The sequence below is a fragment of the Pogoniulus pusillus genome, chromosome 7 (assembly GCF_015220805.1).
Source record: "Pogoniulus pusillus isolate bPogPus1 chromosome 7, bPogPus1.pri, whole genome shotgun sequence".
Taxonomy (NCBI): Eukaryota; Metazoa; Chordata; class Aves; order Piciformes; family Lybiidae; genus Pogoniulus; species Pogoniulus pusillus.
Genome location: NC_087270.1, coordinates 41845234 through 41852379, shown reverse-complemented (window position 1 = coordinate 41852379; position 7146 = coordinate 41845234).

Below are 7146 nucleotides of genomic sequence, written 5' to 3'. Positions count from 1 at the left end.
AGAAAAAAAAGTTGCTCTCTCTCTTTTTTTTCTTTCCCCCTCTTGCTCCCCCACTCCTTTCTCCATCTCCCCTTCTTCTACTTTATTTATTTGCCTACCTATTCATTTATTTTACACCTCTTGTAGCCCAGAAGAAGCCCCATCCCTAGCAATTAGGCAGCTTGTCCTGTTGCAGCATCTCCGGGAGGAGGGCTGCATGTTGCTGCAGACATTCCCGTGCTAAGCCTGGCCACATCTCGTGGAGATAACGCAATTCTCCACTGGACTATGAAAGAGCAAACATTCAGGAGGGGAGAAAGCAGGGGGGAGGAAAGGGCTCTGAAGGAATTCTCTGCACATGGTTGCTGTTCATTGCTGCTTGGTGGCTTGCTGTCTTGATGGCCAGATATGCTGGGCCTCAGGGGGCTGTTACAAAAAAATGTCTCGGGACAGGAAAGGGGAAGAGTGCCAGAGGCAGCAGTGGTGGAGATGGCTTTCAAAACAGACCAGGTGCAGCTGTGCGAACACAGCATCTCACACTGCTCCAGTCTCTCACGCTGGCACCTGTGGATGGATTTGAGCTTTGAAGTTCAACACCCCAAAGGGGTGAGTGCTTCTAAAAAATGTGGGTACTCCAGCAAAAAAAAAAAAAAGGGAAAAGGAAAAAGGAAATAAAAAAGAAAAATAAGAAAAGAAAAAAAAGAAAATAAAAGAAAAAAAGAACAGAAGAAGAAAAAAATTTAAAAAGAAAAATTAAGAAAAATGGAAAAAAGACAAAAGAAAAAAAGAAAAACGGAAAGAAGAAAGTAAAAAATAAAAGTAATTTTAAAAGGAAAAAAATAAATAAAAATAAAAGAAAAAGAATTAAAAAAGAAAAAAGAAAAAGAAAAAAGGAAAAAAGAAAAAAGGGAAAAAATAGAAGAAAAAGAATTAAAAAAGAAAAAAGAAAAAGAAAAAAGGAAAAAAGAAAAAAGGGAAAAAATAAAAGAAAAAGAATTAAAAAAGAAAAAAGAAAAAGAAAAAAGGAAAAAAGAAAAAAGGGAAAAAATAGAAGAAAAAGAATTAAAAAAGGAAAAAAGTAAAAGAAGAAAAAAGGAAAAAAGAAAAAAGGAAAAAAAGAAAAAGGAAAAAATAAAAGAAAAAGAATTTAAAAAAAAGGAAGAAAAAAGAAAAAATTAAAAGAAGAAAAAAGAAGTCAAAAGGAAAAAAGAATGGGAAAAAATAAATAAAAAGAAAAATAAAAAAGAAAAGAAAAGAGGAAAAAATAGAAAAAAAGAAAAAAGGAAAAAATAGGAAAAAAGAAAATAAAAAGAAAAAAGAAAGGGAAAAAAGGAAAAAGAATAGGAAAAAATAAAATAAAATAAAATAATAAAAAAGGAAAAAGAAAAAGACTAGAAAAAAGAAAATTAAAAAGAAAAAAGAAATTAAAAAAGGAAAAAAAAGGAAAAAAGAAGAAACAAAAAAGAAAATAAAAGAAGCACAAAAAAAGAAAACATAAATTAAAAAAGAGGAAAAAAAAAAAGGGAAAAATAAAAGGAGAATTAAAAACCAAACCAAAAAAGAGAAGCAAATGAAGCCCAGCACAGCACGAAGGCATTTAGTGCTCCAGGAAGAGTGCAGGCAGGAAGCATGAGCTGTTTGTGTGCCAGGGAGCTGGCTGTGCGCTAGCAGATGAAACACCTTCTCCTCGCAGAAACACTGTCTAAGAGTGGGCTTTGCTGAAGCTGTTTGCCAGCACAAAGGCAGAACTTCTGGCGAAAGGGGAATTCTGTTCCCTGGTGTAGGAACATCTTTGTCCTCCTTTATTTCAAGCCATATTAAAGCAACCAATAGCTTGGTGGTTTGATCATTCGAGGGGCAGAGTGAGGGACCGAGCGGAAGACGTGCACTTCTCAGGCTGTTTATTAGATGTTTAATTGAGGTTCCCATTTATTAATTTAGCCATTTGAATTTCCTTAGATATCAGTAGAGTGCTGATGCATCCATCAGCAGCGACTCTCCTGTGAGATGAGATGAGGAGTCTCTGCTGAGTGGAAAAAACCTTGATGCTTCAGTCAAGAAAGAAGAGATCAGAGGGGAAGTCTCAGTACTGTTTCAGCCAGAGCTGTATTTTGAAACCCATTTTCTGTCTCAAGGGTGAAGGTCTCAAACAACAGATCGCTCTTGTTTGTTCTTTTTGGGTTGGCTGGGGGTCTTTTCTGTGTGATTTCGTTTGGTTTTTTCCTTTATGTGTTCTTTTTTTCCCTGCTTTTCTTTATTTTTCTCTTTTTTTTCCTTTATTTGCTTCCTTTTTCCTTTGTCTCATTTTTTATTCATTATTCTCATTTTTTCTAAGTTTTTCTCATTTTTTCTTTATTTATCTCATTTTTTGTTTGTCCCATTTCTTCTTTATTTTTCTCATATCTTCTTTATTTGTCTCATTTCTTCTTTATTTGTCTCATTTTTTCTTGACTTTTCTCATTTCCTCTTTATTTCTCTCCTTTCTTCTTTACTTGTCTCATTTTTTCTTTATTATTCTAATTTTTCTTCATTTTTCTCATTTTTTCTTTATTTTTCTCATTTTTTTTGTATTTGTCTAATTTTTGTCTCATTTTTTCTTTATTTTTTCTCATTTTTCCTAATTTTTATGATTTTTTCTTTATTTGTCTATTTTTTGTCTCATTTTTTCTTTATTTTTCTCATTTTTTCTTTATTTTTCTCATTTCCTCTATTTTTCTCATGTCTTCTTTATTATTCTCATTTTTTTGTTATTTGTCTCTTTTTTCTTTATTATTCTCATTTTTTATTTATTTTCTTATTTTTTCTTTATTTGTTTCATGTTTGTCTAATTTTTTTCTTTATTATTCTCATTTTTCTTTATTTCTCTCATTTTTTGTCTCATTTTTCTTTATTTTTCTCATTTCTTTTTTACTTGCCACATTTTTTCTTTCTCTTTTTTTCTTTATTTATCTCATTTTTGCTATATTTCTCACAGTTTATTTCTCTCATTTTTCCTTTATTTCAATCATTTTTTCTTTATTTCTCTCAGATTTGCTTTATTTCTCTCATTTTTCTTTATCTCACTTTTACTTTATTTTTCTCTTTTTTTCTTTCTTTATTTTTTCTCCCCCTTTTTTTTCATTTTTTTCCTTCCTTTTTTTTTCCCTTTGGTTGTTGTAATGACACAGGAAAAAAGAAACCAATTCTTTCTTGCAAAATGCCTTCCTCAACCTGGGCCCAGTCCCAGCGTACTGTGACCTGCATCTAAAGCCAGGAAGGAGTGCCAAATCTCTGCCTAGCCACTCTGTCCCTAGGTGCTTTGTCTGGAAAGTACCAAGCAGCACATTTCAGAAGACTCTCCTCATCTTTGACTATCAAGGAAAGGTTTTGATCTCTGTACTGAATGTGAATGATTTTGGGGGGACCAGCCAGAAAGAGAATCTTTCTAGAACAGCAACAAACTGTGGTAAGAATGCCCCGAGGGAAAAGGTAGATTTTGCAGGTGGAGATTGTCTGGGTATCCCTGAGGCAAGAATGTAAGCCTGGAGATCAACAGGCTGCTGGAGAAGTTCTTCTTCAGCATCTGTAAATCCACCATAGGGGAAAACTTTCTCTTCTCAAGGGAGAGAACAAGAAGTTGTGCCAGGGCAGGTCTAGGCTGGATGTGAGGAGGAAGTTGTTGTCAGAGAGAGTGATTGGCATTGGAATGGGCTGCCCAGGGAGGTGGTGGAGTCTCTGTGGCTGGAGGTGTTGAAGCCAAGCCTGGCTGGGGCACTTAGTGCCATGGTCTGGTTGCTTGTCTAGGGCTGGGTGCTAGGTTGGACTGGCTGAGCTTGGAGGTCTCTTCCAACCTGGTTGGTTCTATGGTTCTATGAGGCACTTAGTGCCAGGGTTTAGTTCATTAGAAGGTGTTAGGTGCTAGGTTGGACTTGACGATCTCGAGGGTCAACCTGGTTAATTCTGATTCTGTGACCTGTGCCCTATGGCTGGAGAGACGTGGCACCTAGCTACAATCACAGAGGTGGAAATCACTCCTGCTTCTACAAGCAGATGAAACAAACCACACAGTGAACAATTCACAATTTGGAGCGTTTCTTTCCTGCACAGGTTGACAGGAACTAGAGCGCAGATTGACTTGATCTTTTTAGCCTCTCTCTAGGCTTGCTTGAATGGGTTTCTTCCTTTATTATCCTCAATATGTTTAAAGGCTTGAAAGGAAACCATGCAAGAGCCCTCCTGTGGCTGATTTGAACACCTATCAGTCCCATGCTTATAGATGTAAGAGACTAAGAGTCAAGTGGTCAGAAGTATCTGCTTTTAATAATGTCCAATATCCTCTGAGTTATGGATGGAAAAAGCTGATTATGCTAAAGCATCCCTGAGCCTGTATAAAGTTACCTCCTGCAGCCAATTCACACTTATTTTTCCAGGCACCAAGTGAGTATTTTTGAATTCCCACACACTGTTGCTCACAACACAATCTTAAGCAGATAGCTGACCCTCTGGACAGGGTTGTCAACAGATTCACCCAGTTTCACATGGGAAAAGGGGATCTGACTGAACGCTCTCCCGGTACCTCACCTCCCTGGTTTCAGTCACTAACACTTGCAATCTTCCAAAGTCTGAGACTACTGCTGCCCCTCAGGGCTATGTTGATCTGTTGGAGGGAGGCAGAGCACTGCAGAGGGACCTGGCCAGGCTGGATGGGTGGGCAGAGGCCAATGGGACGAGTTTGAAGAAGGCCAAGTGCAGGATTCTGCACTTTGGACACAGCAACCCCAAGCAGCACTACAGGCTGGGGCCAGAGTGGCTGAGAGCAGCCAGGAAGAAAGAGACCTAGGGGTGCTAGTGGATAGTAGGCTGAAGAGGAGGCAGCAGTGTGCCCAGGTGGCCAAGAGAGCCAATGGCATCCTGGGCTGGCTCAGGAGCAGTGTGGGCAGCAGGACAAGGGAGGTTCTTCTGCCCCTGTGCTCAGCACTGCTCAGGCCACCCCTTGAGTGCTGTACTGGTACCAGATGCTGGGCTGCATCTGGAGAACTGTGGCCAGCAGGGTGAGGGAGGCCCTTCCAGAGCAGGGCCAGGAGGATGCTCAGAGGCTGCAGCAGCTCTGCTGTGAGCACAGACTGAAAGAGTTGGGGCTGTGCAGGCTGGAGCAGAGGAGGCTCCCAGCTGACCTTCTTGTGGCCTTCCAGGATCTGAAGGGGGATACAGAAAAGCTGGGGAGGGACTTTTGAGGCTGTGAGGGAGTGGCAGGAGTGGGGGGAATGGAGCAAAGCTGGAGGTGGGGAGAGTGAGAGTGGAGGTGAGGAGGAAGTTGTTGAGCAGGAGAGTGGTGAGAGGCTGGACTGGGTTGCCCAGGGAGGTGGTTGAGGCCCCATGGCTGGAGGTGTTTGAGGCCAGGCTGGCTGAGGCTGTGTGCAGCCTGCTCTAGGGTAGGGTGTCCCTGGGCATGGCAGGGGGGTTGGAACTGGATGATACTTGTGGTGCCTTCCAACCCTGACTGATTCTGTGATTCTGTGATTCTGTGATTCTGTCTGAGGAGCAAAGGCCAGCTGAGAAACTGTACTGTAGAGGGATTAGGAGGCTCCACCAAAAGCAGAAGATAAAAAGGAAGATTTGGAACCAAACAGCACAAAATAACTAAGAGATTAAAATCTAGCAGAGGATGTATCTCTTTTTTCTCTCTCATCTGAGTCAGTCATGGTTATTCTGTCTGCCAGTCTCTCTATCAAAAGCTGGAGAAGAAATCACACTGTGACAGGGTTCTGGTGAAAGAAAGCTCCCTCAGGCTATCGGAATGGTTAGAATTAACCCTCCAGAACAATCACAACAAACAAACTAACTTTTTTTTTTTCTTTAGCCAACTAATAAAAGGAAGATTCTGGGCCCTGGATAGTTGTGGTGGAAGAGATAAGCGTTGAAGTTAGTCTAGGGAGTTTTATTGCACTGTTCCAGGTAAGAGATGAGTGCCCCAAGCAGCCAGCCCAGAGACCTCTCAGTGGGGGTGATCAGCAATGCTTCTCCCCACACAGAGAGTCTGCTGCTGCAGGAACAGCTACATGCAGGACCAGCTGCATGCAGGACCTGACAAGACTCACTTGGACAAAAGAAAATTTGTCTGCATGTAATGATTCAGTGAGGGGGAGCTGGATGTTCTCTGGCAGCCTGTCTTCTTCTAGCACTCACTTGCTGAAAATATCTCAAATCTAATGGAAAACTGAATCATGGAATCAAGCAGGTTGGAAGAGACTGGAAGAGATCAAGTTGCTCAGAGCCATGTCCAACCTGACCTGAAATGTTTTCAGGGAACTTGTGCCAGTTTTTCAGTGCCCTGAGTGTACAAAATGTCTTCATTTTATCCATTCTAAATCTCTCTTCTTTTGTTTAAAACCATTATGTTGTCCAGTGCAAGCAGTCCCCGATGCAGGATCCCAGAATCTTCATAGAATCTAGAATCAAGCAGGCTGGAAGAGACCTCCAAGCTCATCCAGACCAACCTAGTACCCAGCCCTCAACAATCAACCAGACCATGGCACTAAGTGCCCCAGCCAGGCTTGGCTGCAACACCTCCAGCCACACAGACTCCACCACCTCCCTGGGCAGCCCATTCCAATGCCAATCACTCTCTCTGCCAGGAACTTCCTCCTAACATCCAGCCTAGACCTCCCCTGCCACAACTTGACACTCTGTCCCCTTCTTCTCTTGCTGCTTGCCTGGCAGAAGAGGCCAACCCCACCTGGCTACAACCTCTCTTCAGGTAGTTTGAACTCTCTTCTCTAGCCTGGTTCATATCCAAGCCACAGCTTTGCAAGAGTATCATTAGTAGCTGCACATACCATTGACACACCTTACTGATGGCTTCCAAAGGCAAAGAGTGTCTCAAACTGAGTAGTGAAGGAGTTCAATGTGTCCACCTCCTGTGTTATGAACACCTGATTTTACCTTAAGACACAAGACCGAAAGGGATCCTGTCAGAAGATCTTCCCAGCTAGGTATATTCCCAGGTCAGCAACAAACCAGGCTTCCACTTAGGCATGCCTTAGTCCCTCATGCTGCCTGCAAGCTAAACGTAGGTGACTCTGAGATCAGACAGTGGCAGCACTGAGGTTTCTGCCATCCCAGCCAGGTCAATGCAGAGAACAATACATGACCCCGTTAGGGGCTCTGGTTTGCTCTTCAGCTGTGGCA